This window comes from Marmota flaviventris, chromosome 4 (assembly GCF_047511675.1).
Source record: "Marmota flaviventris isolate mMarFla1 chromosome 4, mMarFla1.hap1, whole genome shotgun sequence".
Lineage (NCBI taxonomy): Eukaryota > Metazoa > Chordata > Mammalia > Rodentia > Sciuridae > Marmota > Marmota flaviventris.
This window is the reverse complement of record NC_092501.1, coordinates 12,228,902-12,253,884: the sequence shown is the minus strand read 5'-3', so window position 1 is coordinate 12,253,884 and position 24,983 is coordinate 12,228,902.

Here is a 24,983-nt window from a genome sequence, read left to right as displayed (position 1 = left end):
AGAAAAACATAAAACTTCGGTTTCAACAGACATATTCCTGAGCCACAGGCTAGGCTGAGATCTGTTTATTACTGTCACTGACGTTAAGGAGATTCGTGATCTTTACTGCAGAGAAATTCTTTCCTCATATCCTTGCCATCAAACTTTCATGAGAACTATTTCATGCCATTGTGGATCAAGACAAGTGGTTTATGTTTTTTTCTGAACTTTGACACATTAGGCATATTATAGACCTATCTAGTGGCTCATATGTTATGAGAGGCATTTCTCAAATGTTTTGTACTTAAAAGAAACTTCTAGAAGTCCACAGGCTACCAGCCGTGCAGCACTCTGATAGACATTGTGTTTCCTATGCTCTCTCATTTGTACCTGCAAAGGGAGCCCCACACTCCAAAGATTTGGGATGGACAAACTGATGGCAACAGCTCTGATGCAGGTGAGGACAGTTCCTTGAGTTAAGATGATAAATGGGTAGACTGTTTGGCCTTAACAACTGACACAGAAATATTACAACCAATTATAGAGAATTTTCTGTTTGGTTACATGTGTCCACTCTCGACCTTATAGATGTATGAATAAAGGGAAATTTATATTGTCTCTGACATTTCAAGATAAAAGTTCTAAGGAAACTTCCTGTACTGGGCTTCCTGCTTTCAATAATAGCCAGACAGGGTGTGGTTTTATTAAAATCATGAAGGTCTACATAGCACCATCCAGACATTCTGCCCTCCTTCCCAATTATAAATAATATGTACATCCAGATTCCAATGAAGACACTTAGCAGCCCATCAGTCTTCCTTACGCCTTCTTAGCAGACTATAGATATTTACATTTTTCATTTTTTGCTCTTACTCAATTGCATTTACATGTTTGGTGCGGCAAAGAGGATGTTTTAAACACATTTACCCAGGTCTTGAGTTTGGGGTCAGAAATACACTGCACCTCCCACACCAGTCTGCAAACATCTGGCTTCCCAGATGGGAGTAATAACAACTCTGCTCTTATTTTCATAACTGCATTATAGAAGATGTTCACTGGTCTCCTCCTCGGTGAGTTTAATTCACACCAATATTTTAAGGAAGATTAGAAAAAAAAAGAAGGGGCAGGGAAGGAATGAAGAAACAACATTTTTTTTTTGACAGCACAGAAAGCTTGGTTTCCATGCCTCCATTGTACAAAAGATTCTAAGATAATTATAGAATATAGCAGATCTTTTAGGCTTATTTTGTGAATCAGATCAACTGTGCATTATTTTCTCTCCTGAAGCTCAATATGCACCACAAATTGCTATATTTTTAGCCCAGATTTAGCATTTGTTTTTCCTCCAAAATGATTTTCACCAGTGAAATAGTATTTATAAAGCCAGCTGACAATCAAGCCATGTGGTGGAGTGGCTCTTTTCGGTGTTGCCAACATTTGGCATCACTTGACACATGGACCTTAGGAGAAAAGAAGCCCTCTGTCTGCTGCACCTTGAGCACAGTGTGGCCCTGCCCCAGGGGCAATGGCACTATCTCATGGCCTGCTGCATCTCCGTGATGATTGTCAGCATCATGGTCCACATTTGCAATAGTTGTTTGGCCTCCAAGAGGCAGTGAGCAAATCAGAGACCCACAGGGAGACTGGCAGTTCCTGCCTGAGAGAGGTCCTCAAAGAGTGACCCACCGAATCTGAGACCCAGAGCTGGACAGGCCAGGAGTCGCCATTGCATTGTCTCCAGATGTAGAGGATAATCAAAGGGCAGAGTCATGGCTGAATGCAGGAGTAGCCGTCCAGCATTCCTCAGGAGGAGAACACTAAAGGCAGTGCTGGCAGGACTAGGAGTTCTGTCCCTTTGATCAACTCATTTATCCTAAGTAGAGCTTAGGAATAGTACTTGGCACACAGTGTGCCTGCAATAAATATTGACAGAGCAAATGCATGACTGTGACACCCAGCTTCTTGATTGAGATCATAAGCCACTGCATACCAAACTTGCCTTTCTCATGTGACCAGTGAAAAGAACACCCAGATCTAATGTTTGGCTTGGCCCCTTCCTCCTGTGACCTCAGCCAAAGAATTGTATAACTGTATTTCCAAGAGCAAATAATTCAGAGTCTTAGCTTTCTCATCTGTAAACTGGGATGATACTGCATCTACCTGTTTCATAGGGTTTTATGCACGCCAAGTTGGATTGTTTCCAGAAAGCTCTACAATGCTGCAGGAATATAATTACCATCAAAAATGGACTCTGAGATGTGGTCACTTTATTACAGAGGTGTTAGCTGCAGGACAGCCTTGGCAAACTCTCCCATGTGGTGTGAGGCCTTAGCCAAAAGACATACTGGGCTCAAGCCCTGACCTGGGCTGCTCATGACCTGGGACCATCTCTAGCAGAAGCTGGGGAACTAATGCAGCCCAATGTGAGGTGCTGGGTTCAGTGAAGGAGCTGAGGGGAGCAGTCAAGAAGAGGGTGGCCAGGCAGTGGTTCAGGTTAACTATCCCAAATGTGAGACATTCAGGGTATATTTCTGATAGCCAGTCCAGGTGGTAGAGTACAATGTGGTGTTGAGAATTCTGGGTAGAGATGGTTGTCAGTATTCAGAAAAATTTAGGTCACTGGTAAATGAACCCATTTTCGGGACCAGACACAGACAACAGAAACAGGGGTAGCTGTAAGGGAAGGAAGCTGGCAGATCCTAAGCTAGACGACTGGAACTGGGGCTCTGCTGGGTGTCAGGGAAACATCAGTAGCAGAGGCTGGGATTAGAAGGGCCAGATGGGCAGGTTTGTTTCACACTGGGATAAAGGAACTCAGGATTCATGAGACATCCAGGTACAGGTGGGGGGTTCAAACCCTAGCAGATCCTGAAAAGAGGTTCTGAATGTACCAGCATCTAGACTTGGGCAGAGCTGAGCCCACAGGGCCAAACATCACATCACTATGGACACATGGGTAGCCAAGGTGGAAAGGCCTGAATTCTCTGATGAGTAGAACTGCTAGCAAGAAAGCTTTTTTTTTTTTTTTTAACTATAAAGGATGTTATCTTTGCTCTGAGGTGATGGAGGGTCACATGAGAATGTCAAGTCTGGTGCTCAGAGGCTTATGTATGATCTTGATCCAGAAGCTGGGGTTACATTCATTCATACAGTTGCCAGCTAACCACAGACTCTACTTTGTGACCTCTGACAGCACAGGGTTATGAGGTCCTGAGGGCATGCTCACATATTTTCCAAAACAAAAAACATCAGAGCTACAGAACTATGCAAAGAACCATGCTGTTGTGCCCATTTTCCACCAGGGCCCTGTCCCTGCGAGTCATTTTACCTATCTATGGAACACTCAGCTGATGGCTATAAAGGACCTAGGGACAGGTAAGTCCAGCTTGTGGCTGTTACTTGAGACCTCCTCATTATTCTCCTCCATCCCAGGTCCCCCATTAGGAGAGTTGCCCATCCCAACGTGAAAGAAAACAGCAAGCCAGAGGAGGAACTGACCCAGGAATATCCCTCTGGGTCCAGGACATGCCCACCTCACAATACCTGAATTTTAAAATTTTCTTTTAGAACCATCCCTTTGGAACATGCAAACAATTCATCAAATGTTTGGAAATTTGGAGCTGTCCATGTTCACCATAAAGCAGTTTAATATAATTGCTTTCCTCCCAAACTTGTGAGATAAATATGGAATATGATGGGCTGCGGGGAAAAAGCAAAATAAGTAATAAAATTGAAGCCTTTTAGAGACAGAGTAGGGAAGCTCCTTAAAATAGACCCCTAGGTCAGGGGTCAGGACATTTAGAAGGCTGAAGCTCAACACAAAAAAGAGGAAACCCAAATTCCTTTTAGGTGTTGCTGCTCCCCCAAATTTTATCCAGGATCAGCTGTGAGCCAGGAAGGAAGGTACGAACCTCTTCAGTCTTCCTCCCGGCTCACTTCCCATTCCTGAGACCGGTGCCCAATATTGTTACCCTCTCTTATAAGTGGACCTTCACTTTTTTAATGCAAAATTTCAAAATAGATATTACTTCCAATGGCACAAAATTCAAAAGGCACAAAGGCTCCTGTAAGAAGCAACATCCAGTTGGTTGGATCTTTCTAGAACTGGGTGATCCACACACCAGCAGGAACACATTCCCACCTGTGCTGCTTTTCCCCTTATGTTGCTATTTTTAAGGAATGTTTGGTTAAATTGGCTTTTGGGTCCTAAGGGAAACTGTTCTCAGATCCACAAAATCAACTTAAAGTAAACGTTTAGACCCAAACACATCCATAGGTTAGGGACCTCCTGTTTAGGTTGATGTGAAGCAGTGCTGCATAGACAGAGAGATGAAGTGAAAACTGCCTGTATAGGTCAGATTTAAGTTTTCAGTGATTTTTTATTTTTCCCCAAAGTACCTTCAAGACAGGCTTTTTAGAAGCCAACCTTTTTAGGGCTAAAGGTTAACAAGAAGTGAGAGCAGGAAAAAAAAAACAAACCCTTTCATGTTATCAATATTCTTCTTCCTTCTGCTAAACAGAAGAAATCTCCATGCAAGTGGTTCTGAGACTGTCCACCGAAAAGCCCTCCAACTGGGCCTCCACCATCCACAATGACCACATCCAGGTGGGAATTCATTAATTCCAGACTTTGTAGAAGAAATACCTTAACAAAAGAGCGGGCCAAATAATGTCACGAGCTGGTATCTTCTGGCAGAGTGTTTGCATTTGGTTGTTCCAACATGAAAGGTAAAAAAAAAATTGAGTGTGTGGATGACCTTGTCTGAAAATGCCGAGGATAATTCTGTGTTTGCAAGCAGTTTACAGGGTCTGGGTTGCAGGTGTCACTTCTTGGGGACATTTTGGTTCATTCACAACTCATCCACATGGCCGGTATTATGAAGCCTGTGAACCTCCCTTAGAGTACCAAGTTCAGTGTTTTCACCACAGGAAGAAGCAGTACAATGAGCCAGGTGAAGTGATTGGATTCCTCTCCACGTGTGATTGGACCCACTTCTTCTCCTAACCCGAATGAACGGGAAAAACTCAGTTTTTTGCTGCAAAAAGAAGCAACACTATCACAGACAAAAGCTGTATGCAACTATGTCAGTGGATTTCTTAGTTTCTCAAAAGGCAGGGCCGCCAGGCTTAAGAAAACAGGGTGAGGGAGACAGAAAAGGAGAGAAAAAGAAAAGGAATACAGGATTCCCAGTTAAATCTGAATTCAGACAATGTCATACTCATTGTTTTATATTTCACAATGCTTAGAAAATAGGTTGGTACATGGTAGTCTTTCCCAAAGTTGTATGCCAAACTGAATTAGGCACCTTTTCAACATATTTATGAATTTATTAATTTAACAAATAAACAACACCAACTAAGTGTCAGGCATTTTTTTTACAAATCATAATTTATCTAATAAAAACCAGAATCCATGAATATAAAGAAATCACAGATAATAGTTCCTTTTTAGAATTTTTAATCTAAAGGAAAGTTTTTATATATAACTTTTCCTTGATTATGAAATTAGAACATGTTCAAGTAAAAAAATGAAAAAAAAAATGATAGAAAAGTGCAAAGATGAAAATAAAATCACCCTTCACAGAGAAAACCCCTGTAAGTTGTTTCTTTGGACATAGTTTTAAAAAGCTATGAAATAAATGGCTACAATTTCTGCTTATTCTATCCAAATAATGTGCCAGACCCAATCATCTATCCTGTCACCCTGTTTTATTGTAACACTTGTGCCTATCACTGTCTGAAATTATCTTATTTACTTTCATTTATGCTCTGTCTCCTGCTACTAGAATCGATCCTCCTATTCCCCAGTGCCAGATATATAGTCAATGTTCAATAAACTGTTCTCAAATGAATTAATACTCTCCCTCTGAGGTGCATAGGGCCAGCGTAATCAATTCAGGGTGATACCCCCAAACATGTGTCATTGGTATACGTCCTCCATCCAAAATCATCATACCCAACATTTCTTAGGCTCAACATTGAAAAAGGTTAGAATTTGGGCTCAAATTTAGTGACTACCATATCTGAAAGAAAAAATTCATACAGAGTAAAGTAGTTATGATAACGTTGCAAAAATGCTTTCAAAATGCCAGTGAGGTCTTATTCATTTCAGATTTTAATGGATTAATCCTTTCCCTCCTGAGAATATTATGGGCAGAAACTTGACAAGACAAATTTTAAGTGAGAACATATTCAACAAGGTCAATAGAAAATGTCATCCTCATATGTCCTATAAAGCCAAAGTTTTACTTTTCCCCCAAATGCTTATTTGACAGAACAGCATTGTTGGGTATGAAAAATTTAATACGTGCTAGAGGAAAATAGAACAGGGCATCTGTTGAACCATAATTGGCGTCTGAAAAGATTTCTTATCGCAGCCCTAGGACATACTTAGACACAAAGAAGAGGGCTTGGTTTGGCTTATGGATTTTATTTTTCATTAAATTATATCTCATTGCATATATTACCACAACACATCCATAAACCAGATAATGAAGACACTGTTGTTATCCCCGCACGACAGGGTTGGAAACTAACAACTCAATAAGTACTTAAGCATCCATTGCTCGCCCAATTCTGGACTAAGGAGAACATGCCCGAGCAAAAGGAGCTTTAGATACAGTCGGGGAAGTAAAATGAAAATGCTTCAAGCAATTAGATAAAAGGAATGCAGATTTGAACAGTACTTGTTTATCACAGACATCTGAGTTTGGGGATAGGAGAGGTGGTTGAGGGCAACTGGGAGAGGTAACATTTCCGAAGAAGTAAGAGAAGCTGGGGAGGAAGAATAGCAATCAAGGCCAGGACGGTCCCTGGCTGCAGGGCTCCCTGCCTTCCCAAGGGCTCCGCACCGTTCCATTTTTCCTCCCAACACTGCTGTGCCGCTGACCCTGAGCCCCCACAGATACACTGCCCAAATCATGAGACAGCAAGATCAGGGAGAATCTTAAGGTGGAGAAGGGCATGAAACATCTGCAAGTCGGACATGGAGAGAGACCCGTTCTGAGCAGGAAGGGCAAAGACCAAGGTGGGAAAATCCCTGCTCCCACAACCCGGAGTCTTAGTTTGGGCACAGCTCTGTCAACCAGTGGTCTGCAAGGATTCAGGTTTAGGACTCCTTTATGCTGACAATGACTGAGAACCCAAAGAATTTCCTTATATGAGTTTTATTTATCAATGTTTGCCATATGGAAATTAAAAGAAAAATTTAAGACATCAAAATTTTTTATATTGAAATATTAAAAGAATGATCAATATACTACCTGATAACCTTAATTAATACTTTCAAGATGGATATATTTTCCAAAACAAAACAAAATTGGGAGAATAATATCACTTTGCATATTTACAAATTCATTTCACGTCCAGCTTAACAGAAGGTCTCTGGTTCTCCTATCTGCTTTGGCATCTAATATACTTTGATGCATTATTGTGATGGAAAAGGCTTCTCTAACACACATAAGCCATAGGAAAGGGAGGAGTATTTTTATAGCCTTTCCAGATAACTTGTGGATGTCTTTTCTGATACTACACCAAGACTTGAACACTTATAGTTTTTTTCTGTCTTTTTTCTTTGTTAAGGTCTTATTCATTCGTATGTAAAGAAATCTGTTGGTTTGAAAGGTAACAGTATGGTAAAATTCAGTGCTGATCTCAGTGTAGAAGAGCTGCCCCAGCCTGAGAAGCACCCTTGTCCCTTTTCACTCACTTCACCCCTGTCCTTCCCAGCTCCTGGCAGCTAGCGGTCTTTTTGTCACTGTCATTTTATCTTTTCTAGAATTTCACCTAAATGAAGTCATCCATATTCTTTTATGTTTGCCTTCTTTGATTGAGCCTCATAGTTTTTAGATTTACTTGTGTTGCACCTATTACAAATTTGGCCCTTAGTTGTCACATAGATTCCATCACATGGATAGTACACATGGTTTGTATATTGACCAGCTGTCTGATATCTGGGTGGACTCCAGCCTTGGAGTAAACGGCAAACAATTGCACCCACATTTTTATGTGGATGTGTATTTTCACTTCTCCTAGGCAGACAGCTGTGGGTGGAACTGCTGCATCACACTGTAAATGTACCTTAACTTTATAAAGTAGGTACTGATGTGCTGTTTTCCAAAATAGCACACCTCTGCCATTGAGCATCCCGGTCTACAACACCTGAGTGAGTACTCCTGTTGCTCCACACCCTTGCCGACACCCGTGTCCTCAATATTTCTATTTTACCCTTTCTAGGGAGTATGTAGTTGTTTTTCACTGTAATTTTAATTCTCACTTCTTTTATGACTAGTGACAGTGAACATGTTTTTATATGTTTATTGACTATCTTTTTTTGTAAATTTCTATTCAGTTCTTTTGCCCATTTTTCAATTGGGTTTTTTATTATTGAATTGTAAGAGTTTTTATCTTTTTAATTCTCCATACAAGCCAGATGTTGGATTTATGTTTTGCAAAGTGTTCTACCAGTCTTTGGCTTCCTTTTTGTTTTAACTACATCTTCCAAAGAACAGAAGTTTGCAATCTTCATGAAACTTGTTTTACCACTTTTCACTTCGAAATTTTTCTATTTTTTTGCTAAATATTTTTAGGTGTAGATGGACACAATATCTTTATTTTATTTATTTATTTTTATGTGGTGCTGAGAATCGAACCTAGTGCCTCACACATGCTAGGCAATCACTTTACCAACTGAGCTATATCCCCAGCCCCCAAATTTTTCTATTTTGAGTTTGCTTTGGGTATCACATGAATTTAGGATTAAGATTCTTTCTTTGTTAAAAAGGCTGTCCCTGTACCATTTGTTGAAAAACTGCCTTGCCTTTTCTTCACTGAATTCCTTTGGTATCTTTGATCAAAATCAATTGGCCATATAACTGTGAAACCATCTGAACTATTTATTCAGTACCTTGATTTTTTTTTTTTTTTTTTGTGATACCAGGGATTAAACTCAGGGATACTCAACAACTGAGCCACATCCCCAGCCATATTTTTGGATTTTATTGAGAGATAGGGTCGCACTGAGTTGCTTAGTGCCTTACTTTTGCTGAGGCTGGCACTGAATTCACAATCCTCCTGCCCCAGCCTCCTGAGCCGCTAGGATTACAGGCATAGGTCACCATGCCTGGCACCTTGATTTATTTTTACCTACATGCACCCTTGTCTTGATAGTTTTAAGTCACAAAAAAAAATCATGTAGTATGAGTCCTCTAATTCTGGCTTTTTGTTTTCTAAATTTTAGCTATTATAGGTCCTTTGATTTTCCATTTAATTTTAAAATCAGTTTGTTAATTTTTTAAAATTTTTTTTAGTTGTTGATGGACCTTTATTTTTATTTATTTATTTATATGTGGTGCTAAGGATCGAACCCAGGGCCTCACACATGCTAGGCAGGCACTCTATCACTGAGCCCCAGCCCCAGCCCCAGCCCAATCAGTTTGTTAATTTTTTCAGAAAAGCCTGTTAGGATTTTGGTTACTCTTGCACTGAATACATGGATCACATTGGGAGTAGCACCATCTTCACAATATTGAATCTTCTAACCTAGGGGTCAAGCTGTGATCTGCAGGCCAAATCTAGCCTATTTTGTATGCTCCCGAGGTAAGAATGTTGTTCACATTGTGAAAGGATGATACAAATGGATCAAAACATCTCATTTTGCAAAGTTCCCTTGTGATTTTCCACACCTTTCATTAACTTTATGCCTAGGATTTGTTATTGTGGCCCACGACCTGAGGACCATCGCTCCAAGCCATGGGGGCAGGAGACAATCATTGTTTTCTTTTGCAGGACTCAGATTACATGGTGGAAATACTAAAGCATTATTTCAATAATATGTGGAGGGAGCCACATGGGCCAGAAGCAGGGAAAATAAGGAGAATATTTAAATTGAGAGGGGCTACACACATGGGTTAAGGCAGTGGGAGAAAAAAAGGAGTAAATTCAAAAACACATTTCAAAGGAAGGAAAGGCAGGATTGGTGTGGATTGGATAAAGAGGATGAAAGAGAGGCAAGAGTCAAAGACAACTTCAAGGTTTCTAGCCTGTGATGTTAAATGGCTCGTCCATGGTGATTTTTATTTGGTTTACTTTTATCATCTGGATGCACAAATGGGATTTTCCCACATCGAGCAATTGTAGCTCCCTACATTCAGATTTACTATTGAAATTACCTTCTATCTCTTCACACCCTGTTAGTGAACAGGTAGTATTTTGATGGATGTTACATGATCAGAGAAATCCCGGGTCTTGGTGGCATGTGGAACATAACTCTTCTTTAAATCCTTGCTGTAATTAACCATTCCTTAATATTTGAAAGCTTTTGTGGTCACTCCACCGAACATTATTTTTATAACCTTGTTTGTTCAGAGATCATTAGCCCTTTAATACATTTATATTATTTATGACATTTAATTTTTTTCCCCCTCTTTCCATCCTTTGGCTTTCTTTTGAAGTCACACTATTAAACCTCCTTAAAAATATTTATGTGTGTTTAGTTAACAAAAGCTCCTGTAAGTTGAATCCATGCTGGGAAAAGGTTCAGGTAAGCTCTCTATATAAGCTTACAGACAATTGTGTAAATCTTCAGCCATTAAAGAGAAAGGAGAAAAAAGCCACCCTCATTACACTGCTGTCATTTGCTCTTCATCTCCTGTCCTCTTTAGCAGCATTAAGATGGGATGTAAATTTGCCAGTTAATGCTGTTAGAAAATGGATGGTTCAAGAAGGGCAGGAATTAGAGATCAGTATTAGGTGCAGATAAGCTCCTTTGCCTCCGCAGTGGCGGCTGTTTAACATTCATGGGAAAATCATCATCAAACAGCGTTATCACAGCTCTGTTGATGGCTGAGGAACTTCATCACTATGATAATTTTTTTTATAGCTGTGAGCCAAAAAGCTCCCTTTTATTTCTGCTGTCTCGAGCTGTGATAGAAGCTTGTTTGTATGGGTAGGATACAGCAGACCCTGGGCTCCTCGGACGGGTTTGATTTCTTCTTCCCTCCCCTCTGCTCTCTCCTCCTGCACGTCGCACTAAACAGTCCTGCTGATAAAAATATACATATAGATGTGTGTATAAAAATGGAAGTCCTCCAACAATCCTTCAAAGCAGAACAGATATTTTTATGATCAGTAATTCAAAGTTTGACAAGTGATGCTATTCTGTAATGAAACTGTCATCCATTTTTATTGTGAGCAAAATGCTAACTTGATAAATGGAACGCAGAGGGGTGGGGGGCAGGCCAAAGGCGGGGGGGGGGGGGGAAATAATGCCCGACTCTGAATCTGTGGAAAGCAACTGTTCCCTACAAAGTGTCTCTCGACAGCATATTCCTCTGCAGTAGGCGAGGTCGCCGGAGCTCCGCGCCTGTCATTATTCCTTTCCGAGTTCAGCGGAGTGAACCAGACCCATCTTCTCTTGCCCCTTTTGGCTCTCATCTATCTTATGTTTGCAGTGTGTGGGGACAACATTGGTTGTGTTATTCTAAATTTACGGAGTTTGTTTGAGAACACACAATCTTTGCACATGATAGTTCCCCGACATGTTTAGACATCTTCAAGTTTACGGGAGATAAAAGTCATAGTCCTAGATTGCAGTGTCTGTGGGCAGACGAGCCGTATTCTTCTGCAGCCGATAAGGAAACTATTCAAAGAAAATTCACATTTATGAGGGCTCTCAAGCTGGTGCTTCCTGGCAGCTTTGACCTCATTTTTTGGAGGCTTCACAGTTCCGAATGACTGTCCCCCCTTTGGGGATGCAGCTAGAAAGGTGTGGTACTCAAAAGCACTTTTGTCGTCTGGACAGAAAGGGACTATCGTTGAAAGAGTTGGGATTTGAATTCAGGATTGATCTAACTACTTGAGTAATTTACTTTCCGGCCCTGCTCATTCCGTTTCTTTCCCTGAGAGCAGACTCCAGCCCTGTCATGATGGCCTGAATTATGCTTGGAGTTTGGAGATAAGGACTTTTGTCTACGAGGCTCAGCTTAGACGACCAAACTCATTTCCCGGAAGACTAGAGTTTGAATCCAGTTAGGATCCTGGAGGTGAAAGGCTGGTGTCTTATCATTTAAGTATAGCTATTTAAACATAAGTTTAAAAGAGATACTGCAGGATGGAGGGACAGCGTTGTCCCTCTAAGGATAATCTTGGGGACAGCTGGCTGGCTGTTCTCTGAAAATCAGATAACCCTTTCCATCCCCAAATAGCTTTGGCCACCTCTGACTTCTCAAGGTGAAGAGCTAAGGGTGCCTCCCTATACCAAGATGTTCTGTTTCATGCTTATTAAAAATAAATAAATAAATAAGTCCAAGGAGGTGGGCAATTTTCCCGAGCTCACTCCTTGAACTAACAATAGGTCTAAGTCTTAATTCTGGGAGCTTCCCTTTGTTAGTGAAAAATATCAGAGCCCCCCACCCCCGCCTGGAGCTGTGGGGGTGCTTGCTAATTCCTTCCTCTCACTGGATCCCTGACACATGCAAGCCAGAGGCAGCCTGTGCCTCATGGATGGGATCCTTCCAATGAACCCCCAAGTGAGTGCCCTCCCCGGCCAAAGCTACTCAGCCAAAGGAATTCCCACTCCTTCCTTCCTCCATGGCTCGCAGTTTCATTCTACTCATCTGTTAACTGGTTTCTCTTGTTGATGGAAGCTCTCTAAGGGCAACATTCCTGTCTGTCTTTTCTTTTGCTTTGTTTTCTTTCTTCCTCTTCTTTCTGCTATATTTCCAGAGCCTAGAACACAGCCTGACTTGTGGTAGATGCTCAAATAGAAATATTTGAGGAAGGAATGCCTCCTTTTCTGGGGCCAAACCTTGGAAGAATGTCTTGATATTAGAACACAGAGCTCAATGGCTTGTAGCCAGAGAAGTGCCAAGGGCAGGAGGGACATTTCAGGACACCAGAAGTGACCAAGAAAGCCCCTTTGCTTCCTAGGTGCATGAAGGAAAGGTGACAATCTGTTCAACTTGGCTTGAGGAAGCAGATTCAGAGAAAGACTTGTTTTACACGTCTCCTCAAATGCAACGGATGTTGGGGGGAAATCCACGGGGCCAGGTTGGGGGCTTCTTTTTACCAAAAATTTTGGAAAAATAATGTTTATTACCAGTGGTCCTTCCTAGCCCATTCTTTCTATGGAAAATAAGATCAGCAATTCTCCACCATAACTATAAAAACTATATATCTAAGCCGTGGGTCACGGTGACCTTTATCCAGGGTAGATGAAGAAAGGGATCTTGGGGAGGAGAGCAGGTGGGAGTGGGCATGGGCGCACCCAAGAGGAAGTCCAGTTCCCAGATGGGTCGAGGTCATCACTACGTCAACCTGCACAGGCCCCAGAGCCCCACTTCAGACCCTCAGGAAGGAGGCCCAGCTGCATTTAGCAACCACTGAAATCACACATTCTCTGATTTAGTTCATTTTACACTAACAACTTCAAGAAATGGCTTTGAGTTCACAAGAACAAAAGACAACGAAGATAATTTCCTTTGGCTCTTTTGGCAAGCCATCAGCAATTTCCCAGCTCTTTTTTCCCCTTAAACCCACCCATCTATCTCATTATCTTGAATTAGCTTTATTTTTTTTTTCTTGGAAATAAAAAAATTAATTAACCTTTTAGTAACTAGAACCCATTACAGAGATATCTTGTGTTCACAGTATGTAGGCTATGACTCAGTTGTTAATTAACGCATTTTTACCTAATTTTGACTTTAGAGTTAAGGATAGTTAATCTCACAAGAATTTTATTTTAGCTTTACTAGAACCTAAGTGCATGTATTCACACGTACATATTCCAATCCATTTGACAGAGTTATAGCATAGGTGAGCTGTGGTGCAAACCTAAGTTTATATAAATCTGTGGTTTTTTTTTTTTATTTTGTCATTGTTGTTTTATATTTTTCTTTTGGCAGTGCTAGGGATTGAACCCAGGGCCTCGTACCACTGAGCTAGACTCCTAGCCCAAAAACTATATTTTCAGTTTTCCCGTGGATATCAGGACTTCCTGTGAAAATGAGCATTGCCATTCCCATGACCCCATCATAGAACTGACTCTGCCCCCAACCCTCACAGCATACACACTGCTGTGGTTGAAAGCATCTCCCTAAGTTCATGTGTTGGAAACTTAGCCCCCAGTGTGACAGTGTTGAGAGGTGGGCCCTTTAAGAGGGGACCAGGTCCTGAGGGCTCTGCCCTCACGAATGGATTAGCATAATGGCAGGAGCAGGTTAGTTATGGTAGGCTGTCATTTCCTGATCAAGAATGGGTTCAGCCCCCTTCCTCTCACTCTTGCTCTCTCTCTGGCTCTCTCTCACCCTCTCCCACTCTGCCACAGGATGACACAGGACAGCCCCGGCCGGATGCCCACACCCTGATGTTGGACTTCCCAGCCCCCAGAACCATGAGAAATAAATTTCTTTTCTTTATATAATTCCCAGCCTGTGGTATTCTGTCATAGCAACGCCCATTAGACCAAGACACATATACCAATGACAGGGCCAGATCGGTGGATTGATTGGTAATCTGTTTTCCTGGGAGAGGGTTCATTTGTGATCTTTCACCCAGCACACACCTGTGAGCAGCTGATCCACTGATGGAAGCAGCCGGAGGCCACAGCACAGTGACAAGCTGTTCAGAGCTCAGTCCCTGAATGCTGTCACCCAGTCCAGTAGCCAGGGCCACACAGCCACACCAGCAGGCAGGCATAGGGCCATGTGGGTGAGAGGTGCTCACCCCGAGTTCTACCCTTCACGCTGCACCTCATTAGTCAGAGCCCTACCAAGCCGGAAGAAGACACCCGAATCTATCTGTCGCCTCTAACAATTCACGGAGCAGATTCTCCATTTCCTTTGTTACGCTATGAATAATTCTGCAGCTTCTCCGGTCTTATTAAGAAGCCTTTCCCTCGGTTTCTCTTTGTTCTTCTCATCTAATCTCTTAATAGAAGTTGCTAATTAAATTCCTATAGCCATTTTTTTAACAGTGTTTTGAATAGCAAAGTCTGTCAACTGCAGAAAGTGTATATTCTTATCAACACGCCTGTTGCCTGAAGGAGCCCAGGGCTCGCTGACAGATGGCTGCCCAGGGTGGCCCAGCAGGCTTCACATCTGCAGCACCTGCCGGCAGGAGGACGGTGGGCGGGCGCGGGCTGGAGAGGAGGCTCGTTTGGGTTCAATAAACAGAATCCCGTTTGTTAGAGTGCTTCCGTGAGTCTCAAGTGGAACTCCGCAAATTTAAGCCAAGAATTCTAGGCGTGCAGTTGTTTGTAAGTATCTTTTGATGCTGCCCCTTTAACATCACGTATCCCTTTAAATCTAAGTGGTGTCAAATCTTTAAAGGAAATTTAAAAAGCAGTTGGGTGTTTGACGTAGATGCTTACACAGGCTTTTATCAGACAGGAGTCATCGAACTGAGATTTGTTTTATTTCCTTGCTGCTACCTGATAGGAGGTTTCAAGACCTTGGTGAATAAGGAATAGTCTTCTACACTGAATTTCCATGAAAATTTAGGATGTAAGTGTTCCCCTCAAACCAAATCCACTTTTACTCCTCCTCCCCCACACACAGGTAGTTATTGGCACAATGCCTCACAGCAAGTTGTGAGTGGCTAATTAGAGGGTAATCCATAAACACAGACGTTCATACCAGGTCAATACCTTTAAGGGAACATCTGTCCTTGATCAAATGTTGGTATCTACCTGAAGCAAAAATGTATCTATTTTCTCAACAAATATTTTTTTCATGCATAGAAGTTGTCAAGTACAGATGCTGGGTATGGGACATAGAGTAGTTGTCCCAACCTGGCTAAGCCCACAGGTCTACATCCTCCTGCTTCAAATTCCAGGGATCTTCAGAAGCTTTGTGTTATGTGTGTGTGTCTGTCTGTCTGTCTATAACTGTGCTGGAAAATACAAAAGACTGACCAGGGATTTGGAAAATTTCTGAAGTATATAAAGGATTGAGTCTATGAAAAACAAACCTAGGGGCTGGGGATGTGGCTCAAGCGGTAGCGCGCTCGCCTGGCATGCGTGCGGCCCGGGTTCGATCCTCAGCACCACATACAAGCAAAGATGTTGTGTATGCCAAAAACTGAAAAATAAATATTGAAATTCTCTCTCTCTCTCTTTAAAAAAAAAAAAAGAAAAGAAAAACAAACCTAAAGTCTAGAAACTATAGCTCAAACTATGGGGAGAGGTTCCTTGGAGATAGAAACAATTCCAGGAGAACTCCAGGTGCAGAGGCAGGGAGAGAGAAAGGATCCCTGTGGAAGTCATCAGAGTGGGTAAACTTTCAACTCAGCAATTGCATCTGTCCAGAAGAAATCCTTATATTGGTGCGCGGGTGTGTGTGCCCGAGGACAGGCCCTGCTACCTGGCTCCCGATAGCGAAGCAACCTGATTGTCCACCTAGCAGTGAGAGAGGCACTATGAAACTATGTAGGTCACTCTATTGAGATGAAAAGCTCGCCAAGACGTGTGTGTGTGTGTGTGTGTGTGTGTGTGTGAGAGAGAGAGAGAGAGAGAGAGAAAGAGAGAGAGAGAGAATGGGAAGGTGAATGGAAAGAGGGATGGATGGAGGAACGTATGTTCACATGATTGTGAATTCAAAGATGCACATCTGAGAGGAGACTCACCAAACGATTTTCAGGCTTTACCTTTTGGACATTAAATGATGGTACAGTTAGGGTAAGGGGGACATTCATTTTTTCACTATCCTGCACATGTAATGTCTGAAGCCATATTAATATGTCATGTATGTGATTACATAAGGAGGGGAGGTATAAAAAAAACACAAAAGAAAAAAAATAAAGCAGACAGGCTGCCCCTTCCCAAGGAGCTTATGTGGGAGGTGAAGGCAAGTAGGAAAAAATATCTTTGGCAATCCAGTGTGAGAGACGCACTGATACAGTCATGTCAAGGAAGCTTAGCAGCCCATAAAAGATGCATAACCCAATCTAGATCAAAAAGGGAGGGTTTCCCCAGAGCAGGACGACTAAGTTGAACTCTGACAAGGGTGTAGCATTGGTCAGATGGGCAGAGAAGTGGGGTGGTAAATAGCAGGGAGCCCGTGAGCAAAGCTGAGGTGCTCAGTTTGGAGCAGGCATCAAAGTTGAGCCTGGAGGGGGACCAAGAGAAACCCAATGGGTCACAAAGTTCCTCGAAAGCTGTGTTGAGGCGTCTCACCTTCCTCCTGGACTGGTCGCTTAGGGAAGGAGTATGACAGTGCTCCAGACCTGGGGTGACAGCTACAGAGAGCACACCTCCATCCAGGTCATCTCTTAGAGTTCCTGCTTCTAATAAGATGCTGCAAGTCATTGCAGATGGCACAGAAGCACCTGACATCCTCTCCCAAGATCTGGTCCCCAGTTGGAATTCTTCCTTTGTAGTCTGGCCTATGGCATTAGCTGCCCTCAGGCCATTTTTGTTTTTTCTTTCCCACCCAACCAGGTGCCCAGAAGCTCTCTGCAGGTGGCCAAGATGATTCAGGTAAGGACACCCCTTCATCCTGTTCTCTGTCTTCCACTGATGCATAATAACCCCTGACCAGGACACTTCACCTGCTAAAACCTGACTGCAGTTTTACCAGGGCAGCAGTCACTCCTGCAGTGGGAGGTCTGTGCACATGAAGTCAAGACTTCCCACGATGCCACAGGGGAAGTGAAAAACATGGCAAAGCCAGGGAGAGGCGACATCCTGCCCTGGAGCAGCGGCTCTTACATGCCCGTCATTACTGCAGCTTTCCACCGTGTCTTATGCTTGGTCTTTCCTGAGTTGAAACTGGCATCCAAGGAGAAGAGAGGTGGCGTGGTGCCTGGCATAGTCCCATGCAATCTGCAGTCAGCCTGTGCCTATGGCCCCTCGGGGGCAGTGACAAGCAGCCACACTAGCAATGGATTGGTTCCTAGGGCACCATAACCAATTGCCACAAACTGGGTGGCTTAAAATGACAGACATATATTCCCTCATAGTTCTGGAGTCCAGAAGTCTGGAATCAAGGTATTGGCAGGATGCACCCCATCTGAGGTTCAAGGGATAATTCTTCCTTCTGTCTTTCAGCTTTGGGTAGCTCCAAGTATTCCTTGGTTTGGGGCCACATCGCTCCAATCTCTGCTTCTGTCTTAATTTTGCCTTCCCCTCCATCTCTATGTCTTGTCCTTTTCTGTCTCCTATAAGGACACTTGTCATTGGTTAGAGCCCACCCAGATAATTCATCTTGAGATCCTTGAGTATTTGTCTGCAAAGGCACTTTTTCTAAATAAGGTCACATTCATGGGTACCAATGGTTAGATGCGGATCGGGGGAGACATAATTCAGCACTCTATAGATACTAACCTGTGTTGTTAGTTTCCAAAGGTCTCATTTTCCACTCAGGGGAAGTCTTCCACCTCCTACTTGGTTTATCATTTATTCCTGTTTAGGGTAGAGGAGAATAGAGGAAGGGAAATGGTGTGGCTTTAGAGATGAGATTCAGTAGCCTTGTTATTCAGAAGGAAAAACTGGCAAAAAAAATAAATAAATAAATAAATAAAATCTGGTTCCTTTCAAAGGTCAGAGCTTAGAAGCAGAGCTGGAACTGAAATCCAGGACTCTTCCCACCACCCCATGCTCTGGGGGTGTAGTATTCTGGGTATTTATGATTGACCTCAGTTACAGGTCGGTTATTCAGCAGATGGCAACTACATTGAGGAGGAAATATTAAAAGTTTCTATTACTTCATTTTGCAACTCCTTATTCAATAGCAGGGTCTTGGAAATTCTATTCTCATTGTCAGAACAGAAGCAGGATTATTAGGACTACTTATGCTCTCTGCTTAGGTGTCACCCTGCTCCAATAAATGAATCTGTCTCTTTATTTCAGAAAATTGTGCTTTGTTCTAGTTAGAGGGAAAAAAACAAAACTACCCCAACATGCTATGAAAACAAAACATGAACTTGAAGAAGTGTTATCAAGACCTTCAGTTCAGTCTGGTGAAGTAAGGAGTAGAATTGCTCACTTCAAAGGCTGGGCAGTATTTTTCTTGGGACCTGGATTAGGAAAGAATGGGGCTGGGGTGGGGCGGCGGGGGCCCTCTGGACTCCCTTACAAGGGTTGGCTTGATAGGAGCGCTGGGTGCCTGTGAATATCTGTTATGTAATGCAAACCCCAAGCAGTTGTAGAGTCATTCAGACAATGGTCCAACTTGGGAAGTTCCCAACTCATGAATATTGCAGATAGCCCATTTTCTTCACCTTCAGTTGAATCTGATACTTTTCAATAGGCTGCGAGGTGTCTGAGACTTTATCTGAGCCAGAGACGCTGAGCTGAAAGGAGAGTGAATGGACCGGGAGTCATTCAAAACATGCTTTCATTTGGTTTCAGAGACACTTTCTTTGTTTTGATGTGCTCAGAACATCATCTATTTGAAGTCTGGCTCCACTAGAGTTTTTATCTCCAAAGCAAGGAAAATATGGTAATTTTAAATAAATAAGCCACCACAACAAAATTAAAAAAAAAAAAAAACTGTTTCCAAGAGATTTGCACATTTTGAACGTGGGTAATGCCTATATGAAAGCCTAAACGTGTGACTCTAAGCTATATTCCGTCTTTCTCTTTGTTCTTTATGAAAATATTCACATCTATCCAACTAAATTAACATACATTATCACAAATGTGTCATTCTCAAATTTCCTGAGCCGGCTTATCACTCACGGTGCTTTTCTTTTTGCCCATGACTGTCTTTCTGCAAACAAAACAACATTATTCACACCACTAAGTGTAACGGCACAATGGGAGAGAGCGCTGGAAGTGACTTCTTTGTTCTTATCAGGTGACCTCTCACTCCGAGTCTTTCCTTTCTTCGACTCTCTGGAGTCACGGCTCTGAGAAGGAACGTGGAACCCTATGCTCCATTCCAGTACCCCGCGCCCATCTGTCCTGGGCATTCCTTTTGTGCTCTGGGAGCATTGAGCATCCCAGTCAAATCTAACTCCAGGCTTTATCCTGCGGTGGACAACGGTGCATCTTGTTTGAAGAGAAAGATTCAGTCCCTCTCCCGCTCTTAATTCATAGGAGGCTTAAATGGCTAGAGAAAAGGCCTATGTAGATGGTTTCCTGATACTAAATAAGAAAGGAACTGCTTAAAGTTCCATTTGAAGCCAGAGCCCCTCTAGAGAGCAGTTGCTACATTCCCACACCTGGATGGGCTCAAATCTAGAGAATAGTGGAAGTCTCAGCCCACTCTAAATTCTAATTCAGTCCAGGAAAAGAGAGTTCCCTCTAAGTTTCCTTTTATGTTCAAGTTCGGAATTCAGAACCAAGAGAGTGGAAAGAGATATTTAAGAAGTTTCTGTCTAATGCCAGGGGGCTATTAAAAGTACTTTAATTGACCTAATGCTTTTAGGTCAACCATTTAAACCAACTCACCACCAAAAATATCTTTTGGTTTACATGGAAACTGAGCCTTACTACTAGGGCCCTAGAAACAGTGCGGGAACAGGTAGGAGTTTTATGGCTCATCAAGACAGGTTTCTTTGTGTTACTCAAGTGGCAAATGCCATTCCACAGGTTGCTAAATGCTTATGGATTATGATAACGACATGAAATTGCTTGAGTTTTGCCATTTTCACAGTACAAAATTTAAATATGAAGCAATGAACTCCTCCTTGCCTGCTATTTATATTTCTTACGAACTTTTTAGTGGTTCATTTGTTAAATCAACATATGACCCAGAGATACATGTTAACCATGACCATTATAGACCCGCTAGTGAGCAAAAGTTCATTTTACCAACGACTACCAGAAACCTAAACTTTGTTTGAATGAGCAGAATAGAAGCGAATTTTGGCATACACTGGATTTGAACTTTTGTTTCTGTTGTGACAAACCTTACCTCTTTCTCCAGCATCTTGACAATATGTGCAGGCTGCTTACCATTGTCTTTGCATATTCATGACTTCCTCAGAGGAATTCAAGACATCATTGCCGATGTGGGCTGGGATACTCAGGTTGCATTTCCCTATTGGCTCATATATCATCTAGGATGAGCAGAAGTCAGGTGCAAATGCCCTAAAGAGAGGGCAGGTGAATCATCGCTTCATTCTGCCCAATCACTGTGGATCCACATTTATTATTCTTGGTGCTTGTCTGGATGGTTGTTAAGCCTCTGGTGACTTGAGAGCTCTAAGCCCTACTGAGCATTGACAGGCAGAATATCTGGAAAATTACTCTGAAAACATGAAATCTTCGTGGCTTGGAGACTCTCCCTCAGTGGGGGTATCTTCTAGTGTAGACTGTTAAAATTGACTTTCCTTTGTTGAAACATCCATGTCCCCACATTTGCCATCTAAGGCATTAAGGAGAATGATATGGGGATGTATTTTTTGGTACCAGAACACTGTATACACTGTACCCATATCAGGGGCAAGCATAGAGTCTTTTTCAAAAAAAAAACTCTTGGTGTAAACGTCTTCTAAATAAGGCTTTGGGGAAAACAAGAAAAGGAAAGAAGAGGGGGAGGAAAAAAAAGCAACCTACTCCGATTAAGCTCACAAAGAGACCACAGTACTCCACATTATCTCAAGAAAAACAAAAGCCCCAAAGCACAGCCACAGCTCTCCGTCAAGCAGACAGACATTAAAGTACATTAGCACTATCATTTGTATGTCTATAAATATCAATAAAGTATGCGATTTGGCTTCACTTTCACACAAAGAAGGGGAACTATCCTTTTCAGGAAATTTCAGAGAGATACTCACCAACAAAAGTTCAGTAATTCAATCTTTGCAAAGCTCAATAATGCTAAGTTGGAAATTGCAGGTTTTCAACTAATGTCCCTGATAAGTGATGACAGCAGAACTAGAGCTCCCCATTATTAGGCAATCCGATATCCCCCGTCCCCCTGATCTGTAATAGAGAAGGGGCTCCCTCAAGCAGCAGTGATGGGCTCACATCTACATTAATCTCTGAAGTCAAAAAAGAGGCTTTCTTCGTGGGCTTATCTGCTGCCAAATGTCTGCCTCCACCAGGAGTGATTTCGCACTACAGAACAGCTATGCAAATGACTCCGGTATCTTTGCCTGATAGGTGCCATTTTGCTCAGACGCTTGGGTACTGTCCTGCACACTGGACTGTCACAGCTGTCTGACTTTCATGTCTAAAGGACTTGGACCCTGAGCCAAATGAGCCTCTGCTTGCATTGCTTCTAGACAGGGGAGCACCTGAAGTCTGAACAGGTAGTGAGGGGGGGGTGACGTGTGAGGGGTGGGGGCCGTTGGCTGGGGTTTTTACCCTCTTCTTATGTGTCACCTGCTTCCAACTTTTTTCCACTACAAGTTCCCCCTTGGAAGGCGTCATGATGCTGATAGGGAGGTTTGGTAGCACTTGCCTCTTTCAAATTTATTCGGAAAAGGCCACTTATCACTGCTGGTGGTTGGAAACATCTATCTTTTTTTCTACAGAGTGGCAGGGCCCTATTTCCAGAGCTGAAATTAACATGGTCCAAAGCCATCCATTATTCAGTAACATGCTAAGCGATAACGTGAAAAAGTTAAATCTTGTTCAAGGTGATGTGTTTGTCCTGCCTCCCTCTCAAGGCAACATTCATAGCAACTCAGAAATTCATTTTTGTGATGCACCGTTTTAACATGTTCTCATTTGGAACAACAGTATTTCCCTTTTAAAAACATATTTTTAAAACTAGTATCGAAGCCTGAAGTAAGATCCTCTCTGGGGGTCCAGTGGGCGGGATGGCCGGTGGATCACAGAGCAGGGTACCACCTCTGCCCTCCACACCTTGACTGGCTTTTGCCTGGAAACACACATTTCCATAAACCAGTGTATTGACATCAGGAGTTTGCATACTGTTCCTTCTGGTCCCACAGAACTAAGCTAATAAGTATGATCTTTAGCAAATGCTTTTAAAGCAAGAGTGTCACATCCCTGAAGGGGGCGTGATAGCAACCTGCTGAGTAGAATACTAGTTGTGTTTCACTGACATCCCAATCTGGAATAGTTCCCAAAAGATGTCATAGAATGGAAGAGAAGGTTAGAAATGTTTTGTTTTATGAGCCACTGATGGTCCTACAGTTTCTTGAATTCAGAAATTGTCTGATGCAGGAATTCTCCAAGAATCAGCAAGTACTTCTATTGTAAAATGACCATCTAAAGAAGGTACATTGTTTCATGTTAAAATTTTGGCTAGCTCTGGAGTGAAAAAAGAAGTAAATAACCATCCCCCATTTACTCAGAACAGTTCAAGAAGGTCCAATCATTCCCTATTACTAAAAGTTTTCATCTATATCAAGTAGGGATTACCAAATTTTTTAACTTATTAAATTAAACTACATCAAATTACAAAACTATTTCGAATAAAATTGACCTAAATTCAGGAATTCACAGCCCTGCCAAGTAATGCTGAATTTACTGGTTAGCATCCCATAATCCTATAGTTGTATAAAATGCATGCGACCGAGCTGGCCACATATTGAATTTATTAGGATACACCTGGAGAAGTTGGCCTTTAAATAAGTCTGAGACTTCAGCTTATTATTGTCAACTATTTCTTGCCAATAAAAGTAGAACATAGAATTTCTAAAAGTCAGCTAAAGTCCTGGAGATGTGTGAAGGTTGTGAACAACCTGGGCACCAGTGGGCAGCACAGGTCACATCCGGAGCAGAGATTCTCCAGCATGCTTTTATGGTAGAATAATGGAGGGCCCTGTTCAAACAGAGTGTGGGCTCCACCCTCAGGGATTCTGGTCTACTAGATTCAGTAGGTGCATCTTGAGCAAGTTCCTAGGTGATATTGTTGTTGCTAGTCTGGGGAGCACATTTTGAGAACCACAGCTCAAGAGTACCATGAAGGTTGCTGGGCTGATTGGTATTCCAGTTAACTTGACAAGATTGGTGTAAACTCAAATGGTTCTGTCCATAAGAATCCCCTTTGAGCCTTCAGAAATATAGATTGGTCTGGTTGATCATATTAAACCAATATTTAATAGGTCTATTTTATTTTGTTCCACTTCAATATGGAATCATAGACCTTTTACTCCTTTGACCACAAGGAGCATATAAGCATTTCAATATATTCATGCAGTTGCTAAGTTATATGGATCTGGGTTCATGAGTAGCTGTCCTTTGAGGCTATATCATGTTGACAGATGATTTAACAGCTCTAAACCTTCATCCTCAGATCTACTCAAGAGGGCTGATAATACAAGCCCCAATATATTGTTGTGAGGATTATAAATATAAAGGCCCTATTTAATGCACTTAGAATCATTGGAACCTAATATTACCTTCCTCATTTTGAACAAGTCAATCCAGTAAAATTCTAATGACTATAGAGAACTGTAGACCACTCAGAAAAACCACAGGGTTTTCTACAAAGATGCAACTCCTCAACACATAGTATCACAACACTCTGTAAAACATTAATTAATCAGACACCGAGACTTGACTCAATTTCCTGATTAGAAAAGTTTTCAGATGCTCCTTGCATTGACCCTCGCTGATTCCTTTTCACTCCCTGTCTTACAAAGTAACACAGGTCCCTAAACCGTCTTCCATTACTGTGACAGCATCTCACACTGCTGTGTCAGTCATTATGTAATTTTCTTACTGTGGTCATAGAAGGTACAGGAAAGAAGACTGTGGCTGTAGATATGACCCAAACTTTTACAAAATATATCATTCTAATTATATATTTGATTTATTGTGGTGCCTTCCTCATCAGACACACACAAAAAATTATTGAAAGCACCGGAAAAAAAGAATTCTAGAAAGTAAGTGATATAGTGAGTTAGGGCTTAGTCAATTGATACCACAGCGAGAAGCACAGGATCCTGGAGGTGGTCACATGGGCAGTAGCATTTTGAACATTTTGTTCTCCAAATTCATTGACTCAATATGCTTCAAAAACTGACACTCTGGGGCTGTGGCTGTAGCTCAGTGGTACAGTGCTTGCCTAGCACATGGGAAGCACTGGGTTCGATCCTCAGCACCACATAAAAATAAATAAATAATATGAAAGTATAGTGTC